At 42.6% G+C, this 20,893-nt stretch overlaps 1 protein-coding gene across 2 annotated transcripts in view; it reads left to right on the top strand.

The window, feature by feature from the left end:
- Positions 1–546: 546 nt before the first annotated feature.
- The window catches only part of LOC128702495 (protein tudor-like), a 122,221-nt gene continuing 101,874 nt past the window's right edge, over positions 547–20,893 (top strand). For both annotated transcript variants that reach the window (XR_011394762.1, XM_070105294.1), the window contains exon 1: positions 547–569. The gene's annotated coding sequence lies outside the window, so the exon portion shown is untranslated. The remainder of the gene's footprint in view (positions 570–20,893) is intronic.

Consider the following 20,893-nt stretch of genomic DNA (forward strand, 5'->3'; position numbering starts at 1 on the left):
CACCCACCTATGTTTAACCCGCTTTTAAGATTATTATAATGTATTTATAAGTAATATTTTGTAATAAAAATAACAATTTTGTTGAGGGATAACGACGCTAACATTATTATTATTGTGAGAGCTAAAACCGTAGGGATTACACAGTGTCTTTGTTGGAGAATTGGAACACAGATCTAATTCCCTGGATCAGGAGCCCCTCAGCAGGATCAGGGAACCTTCCTTGAGGGGAAACATACATAGAAAACTGAGTGTGGGATTCCTTAACAATTAAGTAATTTAGGTGATTCAGACACAATTACATAATTTATATATTATTTAAGATATTTTAATATACTTATATATATCTATTATGTCTATTAGAATTAAAAAAACGAAATAAAGTTGTTCATATTGTTTATAAATTAAGATTATATGTTAAATTGTTGTTGTTAATGATGAAGTAAATTATAATTAAGTTATTAATAAGATAATTAACATTTCTGGAGAAGCGTGAAGAGCAATAATTACATAATAACAATAATAATATAATTTAGGCAGGTAGTGGCAGGTGTCATGGCCGACCAACTCTGGTAAGATCGCTCTACTGTCTCTCTTATTTTTTCACTTTATTCACGATAAAACAATATTTTTCTGATGTTTTTTTGCTCTCAGCGGCGTCAGTAATACATCCTCCAGCGGTAGATGTGATAGTTGAGGTGAGACACAGCAGGACACAGCCAGGAGAGACATATATATGACGGGGCAACACATGTGTCTGGGGGGGGGGGAGATTATTTGTAATAAACCCCTCAAGGAAGGTTCCTTGATGTTGGTGAGGGGCTCTTGATCTAGGGAATTGGATCTGTGCTCCAGTTCCCCGAATTAAGCCTGAATGCCTTCCACATCCCCCCCCCCCAGGCGCTGTATAACCGGGTTTAGCGCTTCCCCCTTGATTATAATAATATTTGTAATAAAGTGATGGGATCTTGATCCCAGGAATGGGAGCTGGTCCCTTTTTTTTTTTCCTCCTTAACTGTCTTCCAGGTGCTACGTGACTCGTACGGGTGTAGCGCTCCGCTGTGAAGGAAATTGACTCATGGTGAGTAAGTCGGACTTTATTTTGTGGCCAAAATAATAATTTTCTCTTTAATTTCGTCTTGACATTAATAATTATTAATTATTTCCTGACGATGGTAAGTTTTTTTTTTTTTATTTCCTGACACTAATAAATATTTCTTAATATTTCTTATTATTTCTTAACGACAGTAATAAAATGTGAGAGTTGAACCAGCCTAGCATGGTCCAGTAGGTCCAGTGTACTGATGAGTGAGAGTTGAACCAGCCTAGCATGGTCCAGTAGGTCCAGTGTACTGATGAGTGAGAGTTGAACCAGCCTAGCATGGTCCAGTAGGTCCAGTGTACTGATGAGTGAGAGTTGAACCAGCCTAGCATGGTCCAGTAGGTCCAGTGTACTGATGAGTGAGAGTTGAACCAGCCTAGCATGGTCCAGTAGGTCCACTGCACTGATGAATGAGAGTTGAACCAGCCTAGCATGGTCCAGTAGGTCCAGTGTACTGATGAGTGGGAGTTGAACCGGCCTATCATGGTCCAGTAGGTCCACTGTACTGATGAGTGAGAGTTGAACCAGCCTAGCATGGTCCAGTAGGTCCACTGTACTGATGAGTGAGAGTTGAACCAGCCTAGCATGGTCCAGTAGGTCTACTGTACTGATGAGTGAGAGTTGAACCAGCCTAGCATGGTCCAGTAGGTCCACTGTACTGATGAGTGAGAGTTGAACCAGCCTAGCATGGTCCAGTAGGTCCACTGTACTGATGAGTGAGAGTTGAACCAGCCTAGCATGGTCCAGTAGGTCCACTGTACTGATGAGTGAGAGTTGAACCAGCCTAGCATGGTCCAGTAGGTCCAGTGTACTGATGAGTGAGAGTTGAACCAGCCTAGCATGGTCCAGTAGGTCCAGTGTACTGATGAGTGAGAGTTGAACCAGCCTAGCATGGTCCAGTAGGTCCAGTGTACTGATGAGTGAGAGTTGAACCAGCCTAGCATGGTCCAGTAGGTCTACTGTACTGATGAGTGAGAGTTGAACCAGCCTAGCATGGTCCAGTAGGTCCAGTGTACTGATGAGTGAGAGTTGAACCAGCCTAGCATGGTCCAGTAGGTCCACTGTACTGATGAGTGAGAGTTGAACCAGCCTAGCATGGTCCAGTAGGTCCACTTTACTGATGAGTGAGAGTTGAACCAGCCTAGCATGGTCCAGTAGGTCCAGTGTACTGATGAGTGAGAGTTGAACCAGCCTAGCATGGTCCAGTAGGTCCACTGTACTGATGAGTGAGAGTTGAACCAGCCTAGCATGGTCCAGTAGGTCCAGTGTACTGATGAGTGAGAGTTGAACCAGCCTAGCATGGTCCAGTAGGTCCAGTGTACTGATGAGTGAGAGTTGAACCAGCCTAGCATGGTCCAGTAGGTCCAGTGTACTGATGAGTGAGAGTTGAACCAGCCTAGCATGGTCCAGTAGGTCCAGTGTACTGATGAGTGAGAGTTGAACCAGCCTAGCATGGTCCAGTAGGTCCAGTGTACTGATGAGTGAGAGTTGAACCAGCCTAGCATGGTCCAGTAGGTCCAGTGTACTGATGAGTGAGAGTTGAACCAGCCTAGCATGGTCCAGTAGGTCCAGTGTACTGATGAGTGAGAGTTGAACCAGCCTAGCATGGTCCAGAAGGTCCACTGTACTGATGAGTGAGAGTTGAACCAGCCTAGCATGGTCCAGTAGGTCCAGTGTACTGATGAGTGGGAGTTGAACCAGCCTAGCATGGTCCAGTAGGTGCACTGTACTGATGAGTGAGAGTTAAACCAGCCTAGCATGGTCCAGTAGGTCCACTGTACTGATGAGTGGGAGTTGAACCAGCCTAGCATGGTCCAGTAGGTGCACTGTACTGATGAGTGAGAGTTAAACCAGCCTAGCATGGTCCAGTAGGTCCACTGTACTGATGAGTGGGAGTTGAACCAGCCTAGCATGGTCCAGTAGGTCCACTGTACTGATGAGTGAGAGTTGAACCAGCCTAGCATGGTCCAGTAGGTCCACTGTACTGATGAGTGAGAGTTGAAGCAGCCTAGCATGGTCCAGTAGGTCCACTGTACTGATGAGTGAGAGTTGAACCAGCCTAGCATGGTCCAGTAGGTCTACTGTACTGATGAGTGAAAGTTGAACCAGCCTAGCATGGTCCAGTAGGTCCACTGTACTGATGAGTGGGAGTTAAACCAGCCTAGCATGGTCCAGTAGGTCCAGTGTACTGATGAGTGGGAGTTGAACCAGCCTAGCATGGTCCAGTAGGTCCAGTGTACTGATTGAGAGTTGAACCAGCCTAGCATGGCCCAGTAGGTCCACTGTACTGATGAGTGAGAGTTGAACCAGCCTAGCATGGTCCAGTAGGTCCACTGTACTGATGAGTGAGAGTTGAACCAGCCTAGCATGGTCCAGTAAGTCCAGTGTACTGATGAGTGGGAGTTGAACCAGCCTAGCATGGTCCAGTAGGTCCACTGTACTGATGAGTGAGAGTTGAACAAGCCTAGCATGGTCCAGTAGGTCCACTGTACTGATGAGTGAGAGTTGAACCAGCCTAGCATGGTCCAGTAGGTCCAGTGTACTGATGAGTGGGAGTTGAACCAGCCTAGCATGGTCCAGTAGGTGCACTGTACTGATGAGTGAGAGTTAAACCAGCCTAGCATGGTCCAGTAGGTCCACTGTACTGATGAGTGGGAGTTGAACCAGCCTAGCATGGTCCAGTAGGTCCAGTGTACTGATGAGTGAGAGTTGAACCAGCCTAGCATGGTCCAGTAAGTCCAGTGTACTGATGAGTGGGAGTTGAACCAGCCTAGCATGGTCCAGTAGGTCCAGTGTACTGATTGAGAGTAGAACCAGCCTAGCATGGTCCAGTAGGTCCACTGTACTGATGAGTGAGAGTTGAACCAGCCTAGCATGGTCCAGTAGGTCCACTGTACTGATGAGTGAGAGTTGAACCAGCCTAGCATGGTCCAGTAGGTACATTGTACTGATGAGTGGGAGTTGAACCAGCCTAGCTTGGTCCAGTAGGTCCACTGTACTGATGAGTGAGATTTGAACCAGCCTAGCATGGTCCAGTAGGTCCACTGTACTGATGAGATTTGAAGGAGCCTAGCATGGTCCAGTAGGTCCACTGTACTGATGAGTGAGAGTTGAACCAGCCTAGCATGGTCCAGTAGGTCCACTGTACTGATGAGTGAGTTGAACCAGCCTAGCATGGTCCAGTAGGTCCACTGTACTGATGAGTGAGAGTTGAACCAGGCTATCATGGTCCAGTAGGTCCACTGTACTGATGAGTGAGAGTTGAACCAGCCTAGCATGGTCCAGTAGGTCCAGTGTACTGATGAGTGAGAGTTGAACCAGCCTAGCATGGTCCAGTAGGTCCAGTGTACTGATGAGTGAGAGTTGAACCAGCCTAGCATGGTTCAGTAGGTCCAGTGTACTGATGAGTGAGAGTTGAACCAGCCTAGCATGGTCCAGTAGGTCCAGTGTACTGATGAGTGAGAGTTGAACCAGCCTAGCATGGTCCAGTAGGTCCAGTGTACTGATGAGTGAGAGTTGAACCAGCCTAGCATGGTCCAGTAGGTCCAGCGTACTGATGAGTGAGAGTTGAACCAGCCTAGCATGGTCCAGTAGGTCCACTGTACTGATGAGTGAGAGTTGAACCAGCCTAGCATGGTCAAGGAGGTCCACTGTACTGATGAGTGAGAGTTGAACCAGCCTAGCATGGTCCAGTAGGTCCACTGTACTGATGAGTGTGAGTTGAGCCAGCCTAGCATGGTCCAGTAGGTCCACTGTACTGATGAGTGAGAGTTGAACCGGCCTAGCATGGTCCAGTAGGTCCACTGTACTGATGAGTGAGAGTTGAACCAGCCTAGCATGGTCCAGTAGGTCCAGTGTACTGATGAGTGAAAGTTGAACCAGCCAAGCATGGTCCAGTAGGTCCACTGTACTGATGAGTGAGAGTTGAACCAGCCAAGCATGGTCCAGTAGGTCCAGTGTACTGATGAGTGAGAGTTGAACCAGCCTAGCATGGTCCAGTAGGTCCAGTGTACTGATGAGTGAGAGTTGAACCAGCCTAGCATGGTCCAGTAGGTCCAGTGTACTGATGAGTGAGAGTTGAACCAGCCAAGCATGGTCCAGTAGGTCCACTGTACTGATGAGTGAGAGTTGAACCAGCCAAGCATGGTCCAGTAGGTCCAGTGTACTGATGAGTGAGAGTTGAACCAGCCAAGCATGGTCCAGTAGGTCCAGTGTACTGATGAGTGAGAGTTGAACCAGCCAAGCATGGTCCAGTAGGTCCACTGTACTGATGAGTGAGAGTTGAACCAGCCTAGCATGGTCCAGTAGGTCCAGTGTACTGATGAGTGAGAGTTGAACCAGCCAAGCATGGTCCAGTAGGTCCAGTGTACTGATGAGTGAGAGTTGAACCAGCCAAGCATGGTCCAGTAGGTCCAGTGTACTGATGAGTGAGAGTTGAACCAGCCTAGCATGGTCCAGTAGGTCCAGTGTACTGATGAGTGAGAGTTGAACCAGCCAAGCATGGTCCAGTAGGTCCAGTGTACTGATGAGTGAGAGTTGAACCAGCCAAGCATGGTCCAGTAGGTCCACTGTACTGATGAGTGAGAGTTGAACCAGCCAAGCATGGTCCAGTAGGTCCACTGTACTGATGAGTGAGAGTTGAACCAGCCAAGCATGGTCCAGTAGGTCCAGTGTACTGATGAGTGAGAGTTGAACCAGCCTAGCATGGTCCAGTACGTCTACTGTACTGATGAGTGAGAGTTGAACCAGCCTAGCATGGTCCAGTAGGTCCACTGTACTGATGAGTGAGAGTTGAACCAGCCTAGCATGGTCCAGTAGGTCCACTGTACTGATGAGTGGGAGTTGAACCAGCCTAGCATGGTCCAGTAGGTCCAGTGTACTGATGAGTGAGAGTTGAACCAGCCAAGCATGGTCCAGTAGGTCCAGTGTACTGATGAGTGAGAGTTGAACCAGCCTAGCATGGTCCAGTACGTCTACTGTACTGATGAGTGAGAGTTGAACCAGCCTAGCATGGTCCAGTATGGTCCAGTACTGTACTGATGAGTGAGAGTTGAACCAGCCTAGCATGGTCCAGTAGGTCCACTGTACTGATGAGTGAGAGTTGAACCAGCCTAGCATGGTCCAGTAGGTCAGTGTACTGATGAGTGAGAGTTGAACCAGCCTATGGTCCCACTGTACTGATGAGTGAGAGTTGAACCAGCCTAGCATGGTCCAGTAGGTCCACTGTACTGATGAGTGAGAGTTGAACCAGCCTAGCATGGTCCAGTAGGTCACTGTACTGAACCAGCCTAGCATGGAGTAGGACTGTACTGATGAGTGAAGTTGAACCAGCCTAGCATGGTCCAGTAGGTCCACTGTACTGATGAGTGAGAGTTGAACCAGCCTAGCATGGTCCAGTAGGTCCACTGTACTGATGAGTGAGTTGAACCAGCCTAGCATGGTCCAGTAGGTCCACTGTACTGATGAGTGAGAGTTGAACCAGCCTAGCATGGTCCAGTAGGTCCACTGTACTGATGAGTGAGAGTTGAACCAGCCTAGCATGGTCCAGTAGGTCCACTGTACTGATGAGTGAGAGTTGAACCAGCCTAGCATGGTCCAGTAGGTCCAGTGTACTGATGAGTGAGAGTTGAACCAGCCTAGTGTACTGATGATGAGTTGAACCAGCCTAGCATGGTCCAGTAGGTCCACTGTACTGATGAGTGAGAGTTGAACCAGCCTAGCATGGTCCAGTAGGTCCACTGTACTGATGAGTGAGAGTTGAACCAGCCTAGGTCCAGTGTACTGATGAGTGAGAGTTGAACCAGCCTAGCATGGTCCAGTAGGTCCAGTGTACTGATGAGTGAGAGTTGAACCAGCCTAGCATGGTCCAGTAGGTCCAGCGTACTGATGAGTGAGAGTTGAACCAGCCTAGCATGGTCCAGTAGGTCCACTGTACTGATGAGTGAGAGTTGAACCAGCCTAGCATGGTCAAGGAGGTCCACTGTACTGATGAGTGAGAGTTGAACCAGCCTAGCATGGTCCAGTAGGTCCACTGTACTGATGAGTGTGAGTTGAGCCAGCCTAGCATGGTCCAGTAGGTCCACTGTACTGATGAGTGTGAGTTGAGCCAGCCTAGCATGGTCCAGTAGGTCCACTGTACTGATGAGTGTGAGTTGAGCCAGCCTAGCATGGTCCAGTAGGTCCACTGTACTGATGAGTGAGAGTTGAACCAGCCTAGCATGGTCCAGTAGGTCCACTGTACTGATGAGTGTGAGTTGAGCCAGCCTAGCATGGTCCAGTAGGTCCACTGTACTGATGAGTGTGAGTTGAGCCAGCCTAGCATGGTCCAGTAGGTCCACTGTACTGATGAGTGAGAGTTGAACCAGCCTAGCATGGTCCAGTAGGTCCACTGTACTGATGAGTGAGAGTTGAACCAGCCTAGCATGGTCCAGTAGGTCCACTGTACTGATGAGTGAGAGTTGAACCAGCCTAGCATGGTCCAGTAGGTCCACTGTACTGATGAGTGAGAGTTGAGCCTAGCATGGTCCCAGCCAGCCTAGCATGGTAGGTCCAGTGTACTGATGAGTGAGAGTTCCAGTAGTTGAACCAGCCTAGCATGGTCCACTGTACTGATGAGTGAGAGTTGAACCGGCCTAGCATGGTCCAGTAGGTCCACTGTACTGATGAGTGAGAGTTGAACCAGCCTAGCATGGTCCAGTAGGTCCACTGTACTGATGAGTGAGAGTTGAACCAGCCTAGCATGGTCCAGTAGGTCCAGTGTACTGATGAGTGAGAGTTGAACCAGCCTAGCATGGTCCAGTAGGTCCAGTGTACTGATGAGTGAAAGTTGAACCAGCCAAGCATGGTCCAGTAGGTCCACTGTACTGATGAGTGAGAGTTGAACCAGCCAAGCATGGTCCAGTAGGTCCAGTGTACTGATGAGTGAGAGTTGAACCAGCCTAGCATGGTCCAGTAGGTCCAGTGTACTGATGAGTGAGAGTTGAACCAGCCTAGCATGGTCCAGTAGGTCCAGTGTACTGATGAGTGAGAGTTGAACCAGCCAAGCATGGTCCAGTAGGTCCACTGTACTGATGAGTGAGAGTTGAACCAGCCTAGCATGGTCCAGTAGGTCCACTGTACTGATGAGTGAGAGTTGAACCAGCCTAGCATGGTCCAGTAGGTCCAGTGTACTGATGAGTGAGAGTTGAACCAGCCTAGCATGGTCCAGTAGGTCCAGTGTACTGATGAGTGAGAGTTGAACCAGCCTAGCATGGTCCAGTAGGTCCACTGTACTGATGAGTGAGAGTTGAACCAGCCTAGCATGGTCCAGTAGGTCTACTGTACTGATGAGTGAAAGTTGAACCAGCCTAGCATGGTCCAGTAGGTCCACTGTACTGATGAGTGAGAGTTGAACCAGCCTAGCATGGTCCAGTAGGTCCACTGTACTGATGAGTGAGAGTTGAACCAGCCTAGCATGGTCCAGTAGGTCTACTGTACTGATGAGTGAAAGTTGAACCAGCCTAGCATGGTCCAGTAGGTCCACTGTACTGATGAGTGAGAGTTGAACCAGCCTAGCATGGTCCAGTAGGTCCACTGTACTGATGAGTGAGCAGTTAGAGTGTTGTCGATCTTAATGTTAATTTATGCATCTCCTGCTCTGCTACCAAACATAATGTAGTAGGTTTTGTCATTGTTAAGTGTAAGTTTATTGGCTGTCATCCAAGTTGATATTTTGATCAGCTCCTCATTAACAATGGTGTTGAGGGTGGCAAGATTAGTGAGAGAGATGACATAAGTCGTGTCGTCAGCAATGAGAATGGGGTTCAGGTGTTGGGATACGTTTGGAAGATCATTGATGTAAATGAGGAAGAGCAGGGGACCAAGGACACTTCCCTGCGGAACTCCAGTATCAAGTGGCCGTGTTGTTGATGCTGTGTCTTTAATAGTGACATACTGATACCTATTCGTATGGTAAGATTTGAAATAAGCAAGCCCATGGCCTCTTATACCATAGTGGTCAAGTTTGTGGAGTAGGATGCCGTGGTCTACTGTGTCAAAAGCTTTTCGTAGGTCAATAAAAATTCCTAGGGGATATTCCTTATTTTCCAATGCTGTGTACAGCAGATCTAGCATTTTTACAATTGCATCATTAGTGCTTTTATTTTTCCTGAATCCAAATTGGCAGGGGTTGAGTATGTTTTGTGCCGTTATAAATGAATATAGTCTCCTGTGCACGAGTTTCTCGAAGATTTTGGATAGCAATGGTAAGTTTGATATTGGCCTATAGTTTACATCTGTAGTGGCTTTTGAGAAGAGTCTTAAATTGATTTTCAGACTGGGTTACTTTAATATATCCTGGTAATGAATTCCATATTTTGGGACCCTTTATTTGCATAGAGTTTTTACAGTGTGATATGGACACGGGGTATATTAAAAAGAGATGTGTCTTGTGGGCATGTGTCCTGTTTAAGTTGGTGAGGAGAAGTTTGAGTGGAGGGTTTATATTTGTGTGTATTGTTCTGTGTATGTAGTAGGCACATGAATAAGTATGAATGTTCTTAATGGTGAGCAGATTCAGACTTGAAAATTGGTGGAGTTTGCTGGCAGGAGTGGGGATTTATTATCATTCTTACTGCTGCCATTTTCTGGGTTATTAGGGGTTTTAGGTGATTGGATGTTGTTGATCCCCTTGCACAAATTCCGTATGTAAGATAAGGGTATATGAGTGAATGGTACAGTGCCAGGAGAGTTGATTGTGGAACATAGTACCTTATCTTTGATAGTATGCCTACAGTCTTGGAGATTTTCTTGGTGATTTGTTGTATGTGTGTCTGGAACTTAAGGCTACTGTCAAGGTGGATATCTAGGAATTTTCCCTCTGTGAGTCTTGTGACTGATGATCCATTTAGCGTAATGTTAATTGGATCATTTGCAGCTTTGTTTCCAAACTGAATGAAATAGGTTTTATCAGTGTTCAAGGTAAGTTTGTTAGTCATCATCCAGCAGATATTTTCTGTAATTCAGCATTGACTGTCTTTGCTAGTATGACTGAGTTTGGGTGGGAAAAGACATATGTAGTGTCATCTGCAAGTAACATGGGTTTGAGTAGCTGTGATGCATTCGGTAGATCACTGATGTAGATGAGAAAGAGGAGTGGTCCAAGGACGCTTCCTTGTGGGACTCCTACTGTGATTGGTTGGGTGGAGGAGTTTGCATCATTTGCATACGCATATTGAATTCTGTTACTAATGTATGACTTTAGGTAGTTGAGGGAGTGGCCTCTGATACCATAGTGCATTAATTTGGAGTACAGTAGTTCATGGTCAACTGTATTGAAAGCTTTACATAAATCAATGAAAATGCCCAGCGGGACTTCTTTCTTTTCAAGTGCGGTATATATTAGTTTTAGCATGTGTATGATAGCGTCATTTGTGCTTTTTTATTCCTGAATCCAAACTGACAAGGGTTTAATATGTTGTGTGAAACGAGGTAGGAATAGATCTGTCTATGAATTAATTTTTCGAAGATTTTAGAGAGTAGTGGTAAGTTAGATATTGGTCTATAGTTATTCAAGTCAGCTTGGTCACCTCCTTTATGGATCGGAGTGACCCTCGCTATTTTGAGGATTGTTGGGAAGGTAGATGATTCAGTGGATTTGTTAAAGAGCGTTGCATTTCGGGCAGACTTGCTAATACAGCGCTTTTCAATTCTATTCGTGATTATTTTTGGCAGTAATGGGAACATCAGCTGACCAGCACCATTTTTTTTTAATTTCTTTTACTTTTGCATCTTTTTTCTTGGCGTGGTGCTGTTGTGCACTTAAGTGATTATATTAAATGTTTTCACTACCAAGTGGGGGAAAAAAAGGCTGTGATTTACTATACGGCAGCGGTCTTGAACCTGACCCGCCATATTAGCCAGGTGCACCTCTGTTCAGATTCAAAATTCAAAAATTTATTTCAATGACATGAAAATGGAAAGTATAGAGCAGCTTGATAAGAAAACTTACAGCAATAATTTACTGACTCAATGTTAGACTGAAGAAATAACTTCAAACTTTATTTCTGCAATATATGTAATGTAGTTTACGTATAACAACATATTGTTAGAAAACCAGGATGTGTATTTCTGGCAGACTAATACTAAGGTTTGTACACTACTTAAGAACTACACATAGCTTATTGAGTGGTTTTTATTGTTTTAAATGTACAAGAGAGGTAGCTAAGTGAAAAGTGTATAATTTTAACTATGTATTAATACAAGAGAGAGAGAGAGGGGGGAGGGAGAGAGGGATTAAGAGAGAGAGAGAGAGAGTATTACAACCCAGGAGTCCAAATGGCCTGTTATCCTGGGTGTAAAGGGAGCAAAATAAACACAGCAGAAAACTTTTGACTTATATTATTCTTCACCAATTTAGAACAGAAGTATGTACACTATATACACTATGTACAGTGATATGTATTAGTGCATTCCACGGTAAGCAAGGCAGAAAAGAAGCCACTAGAGGGCAGACCGTGTTTCAACCAGTTCTAGAATGGGAATGACAAGGGCAGACAGGAGAGTGGTACCCACATAACCTCTGCGATTGCCAAAACCATCTTCTTATTGGCTGGAACCTGGTTACTGGTTGAACGACGGGGCCCCATTGTCAACCCTCAGTTACCTGGTTCGCTGGTTGGGGGGGAAGAGCCTGTGAATGAGGGTGTGTACATGCGCCAAATAAAGGTTACATACTCTTTGCATGCCACAGAGAGAGGGGGGGAGAGAATGGGGGAGAGAGAGAGAGAGAGGGATCTAAATGATAAAGGTACAATTTCAAGTATGTATTACAAGAGAGAGAAAGGGGGGGAGGAAGAGAGAGAGAGAGCAACTGCTTGACAGAGTGCAGAACAGAGCAAGATGTCTCGTCTCTCGCCTGGACCCATCCTGGATAGATCTGTCATTTCAGCAGAGCCTTCAACATAGGAGGGATGTGGGTGGCCTTACTGTTATGTACAAGGCCAATATTGTCAAAATACCACACTTGGATTCACTTTGAAGACAACGTGTAACAAGCTTTTATGCCACAAGACGGGCAGAAAGCAGCAACTTCACTCTGGTTGTACCCTTCTCCAGAACATCACTCCATCTGAGATCATACATACCCAGGATGACTCGAGTATGGAACACATTCGTACAGCATAATGATGTCAACGAGATAAAGTCAGTTGATCAAATGAAAATGCTGGCCCACAGATGGCTCCAACTTCATCCTGTTTCCTACTTGTATGTCTCATAACAATAAAAATGCTTTCAAATGAGCTGATGTAGGTAACAGCTCTTAGCTTGCCAATAAAGTTAGGAATCCTTAACCTGTAAATAGCTTGTCAATAAAGCTAGGGATCCTTAACCTTGTCAAACCCTGTGTAAAAAAAAAAAAAAAGGGAGAGGGAGGTAAATGATGAAGGTACAATTTTAAGTTTGTATTAAGTAATCAGAGTACAGTGGAGTGTTGACAGTAATCTTTCATTGTTTAATAGGATTATATATTATATGCTGTAAATTATAGTGACCACTAAGTGAAAATGTACAGGATGCATTTATAATGTATAAAGTGCGCCAAGTCTAGTGTTGTACAGTTTTTGAGCAGTATAAAATGTATGGTTGTATTATCATTGACTATGCCAGTATTTGAATTTCAGTATTAAAGGTAGTAGGTTGGTAGACAGGAACCACCCAGGGAAGTACTACCATCCTGCCAGATGACTGTGAAACACAAACCTGTAACTGTTTTTTCTGTCTCATAAACACGCTAGATAACAGGGATATCTTGCTCCTCCTACTTACACTTTGGTCACACTTCACAGACACGCACATGCATATATATATACATACATCTAGGTTTTTCTCCTTTTTCTAAATAGCTCTTGTTCTTCTTTATTTCTTCTATTGTCCATGGGGAAGTGGAAAAGAATCTTTCCTCCGTAAGCCATGCGTATCGTGTGAGGCGACTAAAATGCCGGGAGCAATGGGCTAGTAACCCCTTCTCCTGTAGACATTTACTAAAAAAGAGAAGAAGAAAAGCTTTATAAAACTGGGATGCTTGAATGTGCGTGGATGTAGTGCAGATGACAAGAAACAGATGATTGCTGATGTTATGAATGAAAAGAAGTTGGATGTCCTGGCCCTAAGTGAAACAAAGCTGAAGGGGGTAGGGGAGTTTCGGTGGGGGGAAATAAATGGGAATAAATCTGGAGTATCTGAGAGAGTTAGAGCAAAGGAAGGGGTAGCAGTAATGTTGAATGATCAGTTATGGAAGGAGAAAAGAGAATATGAATGTGTAAATGCAAGAATTATGTGGATTAAAGTAAAGGTTGGATGCGAGAAGTGGGTCATAATAAGCGTGTATGCACCTGGAGAAGAGAGGAATGCAGAGAAGAGAGAGAGATTTTGGGAGATGTTAAGTGAATGTATAGGAGCCTTTGAACCAAGTGAGAGAGTAATTGTGGTAGGGGACCTGAATGCTAAAGTAGGAGAAACTTTTAGAGAGGGTGTGGTAGGTAAGTTTGGGGTGCCAGGTGTAAATGATAATGGGAGCCCTTTGATTGAACGTTGTATAGAAAGGGGTTTAGTTATAGGTAATACATATTTTAAGAAAAAGAGGATAAATAAGTATACAAGATATGATGTAGGGCGAAATGACAGTAGTTTGTTGGATTATGTATTGGTAGATAAAAGACTGTTGAGTAGACTTCAGGATGTACATGTTTATAGAGGGGCCACAGATTTATTTATTTATTTATTTAGAAATTTTAGCATACATACAGAGGTACAAAAAAAAAATACAGGTAAGAGCAGCATGCCAAAGCCACTTATATGCATAGCATTACGGGCTGGCTTAAAATTAACTTAAGATTAACTAAGCAATGATGAAATCAGTGATAAGACATTATTGTAAACAGATAACTATAAAGCACAAATGAGTATTACAAAGACAGGTCATATGGTTGCTTGCATTGTTGTACATTCAGTAGAATGGAGTATTCTGTTAGGTAGTGTATTTAAAAAAATAATAAAGTTAGATTGGGTCCTAGGTTTAACATTTGTGTGATATAATTGTGAGTAACATTTTGGATATACAATTTATAAGGTTCAGTTATTCAGTATTTATTTGGTTTTGAGTGAGTAAGTGAACTTTGAGAAGAGACTTGAATTTATAAACAGGTAGTGTTTCTTTTATATTTACAGGTAATGAATTCCAGATTTTAGGGCCTTTTATGTGCATTGAGTTTTTGCATAGCGTGAGATGGACACGAGGAACATCAAAGAGTGATCTGTGCCTTGTGTTATGGTCATGTGTTCTGTTGAGGTTGGCAAGGAGATGTTTGAGGGGAGGGTTAATATCAGAGTTAAGTGTTCTATGTATGTAATAGGTGCAATAATAAGTATGGATGTTTTGTATGGTGAGTAGGTTGAGTGTTTTGAATATTGGTGGAGTGTGCTGCCTGTAGTGAGAATTTGTTATTCTAACTGCAGCCTTTTGTTGGGTAATTAGTGGTCTGAGATGGTTAATTGTTGTTGAGCCCCATGCACAAATTCCATAGGTGAGATAGGGGTAAATAAGAGAGTGATATAGGGCCAGGAGGGCTGACTGTGGAACATAGTACCGTATCTTCGATAGTATGCCTACAGTCTTGGAAATTTTCTTAGAAATTTGTTGTATATGTGTATGAAATTTGAGTCTATTATCGAGGTGGATTCCTAAGAATTTTCCCTCTGTTAGCTTTGTGATAGGTGATCCGTTTATCGTTATGTTAAGAGGTACATCTGTAGCTCTGTTACCAAACTGAATGAAGTAGGTTTTGTCAATGTTTAGTGTAAGTTTGTTAGTCCTCATCCAGGTAGATATTTTCTGTAATTCGGTGTTTACAGTATTGGCTAGCGTGACTGGGCTCGGGTGAGAGAAGACGTATGTAGTGTCATCTGCAAAAAGTGTGGGTTTGAGTAATTGCGAAGCATTTGGTAGGTCATTTATGTATAGGAGAAAGAGAAGAGGGCCAAGGACACTTCCCTGTGGGACACCAACTGTAATTGGTTGTGCGGAAGAGCTTGCCCCATTTGTGTACACATATTGGCTTCTGTTGCTGAGGTAAGACTTGAGGTAGTTGAGGGACTGCCCTCTAATACCATAGTGTGACAATTTTACGTGGAGCAAGTCATGGTCAACTGTATCAAAAGCTTTACGTAAGTCAATGAAGATCCCCAGTGGGACTTCTTTTTTCTCTATTGCAGTGTATATATGTTCTAGCATGTGTATAATAGCATCATTAGTATTATTATTAGGCCTGAATCCAAATTGGCAGGGGTTAAGAATGTTTTGGGAGATGAGGTAGGAGTAGATTCGTTTATGAATTAATTTTTCGAAGATTTTTGAGAGGGTGTAAATTGGATATTGGCCTATAGTTATTCAACTCTGTTTGGTCTCCTCCTTTATGGATCGGGGTGACCCTTGCTATTTTGAGAACTGTAGGGAAGGTGGAGGATTCAATGGATTTGTTAAAGAGTGTTGCAATGATTGGTGATAGTACTTGTGACGCTTTTTTGTATATAAAGGGTGGTAAGGTATTTAAATCTCCTGCCTTGTTTTTCAGTGCGTTGATAATAAGGGAGACTTCGTATGGGTTAGTCGGAGCTAGGAACAGTGTGTTTGGGTAGTTGCCAGTGAGGTAGTCATTTGGTGGGGTATCTGAGCTTGGGATTTTATTGGCAAGGTTTTGACCTATAGTGGAGAAGAAATCATTGAGTCTGTTTGCTGTTTCTGTTGGTGGGAGTTGGGGTTCATCTGATTTTGCTAATTTTATTTCGCTATGTCGTGATATCTTTTTTGTTCCCAGAATTTCTGATAGGGTCTTCCAGGTCTTTTTTATATCACCTCGTAAGTTGGATAATCTGTTCTCATAATACAATTTTGTTTGCCCTTCTTATCAGGCTGGTTAGGATTGACGAGTAACGTTTTGTTTGGTCTCTGGTTATGTGACCCATTCTGTACTGTTTTTCATATCGGTGTTTTGTATTTATGGATTTGAGAATGCTGGGTGTTAGCCAGGGACTGTTCAGTCTCTTAGCTGTCATCTGTTTAGTTTTTTTAGGGCAGTGCTTGTTATAAAGGTATTGGGTCTTTTTTAGAAAATTATTAAAACATTCGTCAATATCTGTATAGATTTCTAGCTCAGTGTGCCAGTCAATGTTTGTTACTGCTGTTGTGAAGTTATTAATGGCTGCCTCATTGTGAAGTCTGAAGGTGACTTTAGTAGTGTCTTGGGGTATTTTATCAAGAGTTGTTATGAGGAAAGTAGGGTAGTGGTCTGTGGTATTATCTGTAATTATGCCTGATTTTAAAGGGGATATGGTGTTGGTCCAGATGTGGTCAAGTAGGGAAACACTAGTCTCTGTAACTCTTGTAGGTTTTGTTACTGTTGGTAGCAACATGCAGTTACTCATTGTGTTTGTGAATTCAGTAACGTGTGGGTCCTGGTCTTGCAGGAGATTTATATTGAAGTCACCTGAGAGTAGTAAGTGATCTTTGTTCATGCGTGCATTAGTTATCATACTTCCTAGGTTTTGACTAAATTGGCTAATGTTTGATTGTGGAATTCTGTAGATGTTTATCACTGTGAGAGGTTTTTGTAGGTATTTGGATTTGAATTTAGCTATTATATATTCCCCATGTTCATCCCTTGTGCATGTATTAGTGATACATTCTAGTTGGTCTGAGTAGTATATAGCAGTGCCACCCCCTTGTTGGTCTGGCCTACAGTTGTGTATGGCTGTGTAACCAGGAATGACATAGACATCTGTAGTATCAGGCTTTAGCCAGGTTTCAGTTAGTGTAATGATGGACATATTGGCATGCAAGGAATTTAGTAATGCAAGGAGGTCATCGTAATGCTTGCTTAAAGATCTGATATTGTAGTTAAAGATAGTTATGTTGTTGTTGGCTCTGAGAAGTGCCTTTGATTGTTCTGCTGTGTAGTAATTACAGTAACTGTTTGATTCATTTAAGTCATTAAATAAGAGGTTGGTATCAGGATCAATGCTTGTAATCATAAGATTTGTAGTGAATCTATAGTTAGAATTAAGTAAAAAATAAAGTAAATATTCTAAAGCTAAAAAAAAATAGCACCTGAATTATTTAACAAATGTAAAAATAATGAGCTAAGGTAGTTTTTTAAAGCTAAAATAAAGGAGACAATATAAAAGGGACTAAAATAATTTGTGGTGAACAAATAAAGTGATGATCAAATAATGGAGCTTGGGAATATGATAGTAGGTAGTACTTTAAAGGTAATTCTTTAAAGTTAGAATTATAATGTAAAATTATAATATAAAAGGGACTAATATAAGTTGTGGTGAACAATAAAGTGGTAATCAAATAAATGAGCTTTGGAGTATAATGGCAAAATTGTGAACTTATTAACTTTAGCACCTGAGAATAGCACCTTGATTATTTTAACAATTGTGAATATATGATCTAAGGTAGTTATATAAAGCTAAAATAAAGGACAAAAAAAATATATAAGGGACTACAATTAAGTAATGGTAAACAAGTTAAATGGACAGATAGTCACTATGAAATAATATTGGTTTAGGAGTAAGATCTGATTTGTAATATTAAATAATTGAGCAGTTTATTGCACAATAAAAAGTAAAAAAAAAATGAGGTAGTTGGTACTAGCTAGCAAAAGATAGTTTTGGTACTTGCAAAAAAGTAATTGGAATATACACTAATTGCACACACAATAAAAAGTGACTAAAGAACAAGTAGTGGTAAACAAAATTAAATGGACAGGTAAGAACAATGAATAATATTAATTTGGAGTAAGATTTGACTTGTAACATAAAATTATGAGCAATTAATAGCAGTAAGAAAGAAGTATAGAGTATTGGAGGTAGTTAGCATTAGCTAGTGATGAAAAATAATAAAAATAATAATGCACAATATAATAGTAACGTACACTATATGCACCACACGTATATATGTATTAAGGGCACTTATCTAATCTGTTACAGAAATGTCAGCTTTTCTAAGGAAGGTAGAGAAATCATGTTCATTTGAGATAGTATATTGTTGTCCTGTTGATGTTTTCCTTACTAGTATTTTCCCATCTCGCGTGAAACACTGATGTATTTTGTTTTCCTGTTTAAGTTTTCTCAGCCTGAACAGAAGGTTTTGACGTTTTTTTTGTTAGACACTCATTTATGTACACTCCATTTTTCATTGTAATTGCTGATTTAATTAGGTCCTTTCTTTTATCGTATGAATGAAGTCTGATCATTATACTGTGTTTACTTCCTGGTTTTCCTAACAAACGTGTTTCTTTGATTTCATTGTTTTGCACGATGACTTGTACGTGGTCCTGTATTATCCTGACAGCAGTTTCTTTGCACTGTGCTTGTGTTATGTCACTTGGAATGTGTGGACTGTTTATTATAACTGCATCAGACAACTTATCTTGTTCAGTTTTGTCGTCTTGGAAATCAAGGTATTCATTTAGTCGAGTGTGCATGTTCTGATTCCAGTCCTTGATTGCTTCTTCAACCTTCATATTTATTGTAGTTATTTGTTCGGTGTGACTGGCTATAGCTGCTTTCAGAGTATTTTCTGTGTCAACACTTCCTGATGTAATCTTCTCTTCAAGGTTTTGGATCTTGTTCTCGAGGTTGGTTATCTTGGATTCTCGTCGCTCGAGTGTTGCTTTGTTATCTTTGATTTCGTTTACTAGAGCAACGATGTAGTCCTTGATATTGTCAGGAATAATCATACCTGAGTAATCATGGGTGAATCCTTTGAAGGGAGTGGAGTTGGAGGGGGAGTCACCCATGTTTGTTGTTGTTGTTGTTCCCTGGGTGGCGGCGGTGAGGGGGGATGATGATACACCGGCGTCCTGCTGGGTAGACAAGTTGAGTTCTAGGGTCCTTGCTGTTATTCTTTTATTACTGATGTTGTTTCTTCTGCGATATCCTTTCATAGTATCACTGAAGTAGATACTGTGTAGCAATGGAGAAGGCTTGTTTTCTCGGAGCTTGGGTTAAGTGGTTGTCTGGCAGCGGAGGCAGTGTTTGGGTTAGCAGGACTGTCTTCCTTAGATCTTCTATTTTTGTCAAGATATATCAGATCACTTTCTAGTTGTAGCTACACTGAGAGTAAAAGGTAGATGGGATACAAGGAGAATAGAAGCATCAGGGAAGAGAGAGGTGAAGGTTTATAAACTAAAAGAGGAGGCAGTTAGGGAAAGATATAAACAGCTATTGGAGGATAGATGGGCTAATGAGAGCATAGGCAATGGGGTCGAAGAGGTATGGGGTAGGTTTAAAAATGTAGTGTTAAGATAAGATAAGATAAGATTTCGTTCGGATTTTTAACCCTGGAGGGTTAGCCACCCAGGATAACCCAAGAAAGTCAGTGCGTCATCGAGGACTGTCTAACTTATTTCCATTGGGGTCCTTAATCTTGTCCCCCAGGATGCGACCCACACCAGTCGACTAACACCCAGGTACCTATTTGCTGCTAGGTGAACAGGACAACAGGTGTAAGGAAACGTGTCGAAATGTTTCCACCCGCCGGGAATCGAACCCGGGCCCTCCGTGTGTGAAGCGGGAGCTTTAGCCACCAGGCCACCGTGTTAGAGTGTTCAGCAGAAGTTTGTGGTTACAGGAAAGTGGGTGCGGGAGGGAAGAGGAGCGATTGGTGGAATGATGATGTAAAGAGAGTAGTAAGGGAGAAAAAGTTAGCATATGAGACGTTTTTACAAAGTAGAAGTGATGCAAGGAGGGAAGAGTATATGGAGAAAAAGAGAGAGGTTAAGAGAGTGGTGAAGCAATGTAAAAAGAGAGCAAATGAGAGAGTGGGTGAGATGTTATCAACAAATTTTGTTGAAAATAAGAAAAAGTTTTGGAGTGAGATTAACAAGTTAAGGAAGCCTAGAGAACAAATGGATTTGTCAGTTAAAAATAGGAGAGGAGAGTTATTAAATGGAGAGTTAGAGGTATTGGGAAGATGGAGGGAATATTTTGAGGAATTGTTAAATGTTGATGAAGATAGGGAAGCTGTGATTTCGTGTATAGGGCAAGGAGGAATAACATCTTGTAGGAGTGAGGAAGAGCCAGTTGTGAGTGTGGGGGAAGTTCGTGAGGCAGTAGGTGAAATGAAAGGGGGTAAGGCAGCCGGGATTGATGGGATAAAGATAGAAATGTTAAAAGCAGGTGGGGATATAGTTTTGGAGTGGTTGGTGCAATTATTTAATAAATGTATGGAAGAGGGTAAGGTACCTAGGGATTGGCAGAGAGCATGCATAGTTCCTTTGTATAAAGGCAAAGGGGACAAAAGAGAGTGCAAAAATTATAGGGGCATAAGTCTGTTGAGTATACCTGGTAAAGTGTATGGTAGAGTTATTATTGAAAGAATTAAAAGTAAGACTGAGAATAGGATAGCAGATGAACAAGGAGGCTTTAGGAAAAGTAGGGGGTGTGTGGACCAGGTGTTTACAGTGAAACATGTAAGTGAACAGTATTTAGATAAGGCTAAAGAGGTCTTTGTGGCATTTATGGATTTGGAAAAGGCGTATGACAGGGTGGATAGGGGGGCTATGTGGCAGATGTTGCAGGTGTATGGTGTAGGAGGTAGGTTACTGAAAGCAGTGAAGAGTTTTTACGAGGATAGTGAGGCTCAAGTTAGAGTACATAGGAAAGAGGGAAATTATTTCCCAGTAAAAGTAGGCCTTAGACAGGGATGTGTGATGTCACCGTGGTTGTTTAATATATTTATAGATGGGGTTG

This window comes from Cherax quadricarinatus, chromosome 98 (assembly GCF_038502225.1).
Source record: "Cherax quadricarinatus isolate ZL_2023a chromosome 98, ASM3850222v1, whole genome shotgun sequence".
Taxonomy (NCBI): Eukaryota; Metazoa; Arthropoda; class Malacostraca; order Decapoda; family Parastacidae; genus Cherax; species Cherax quadricarinatus.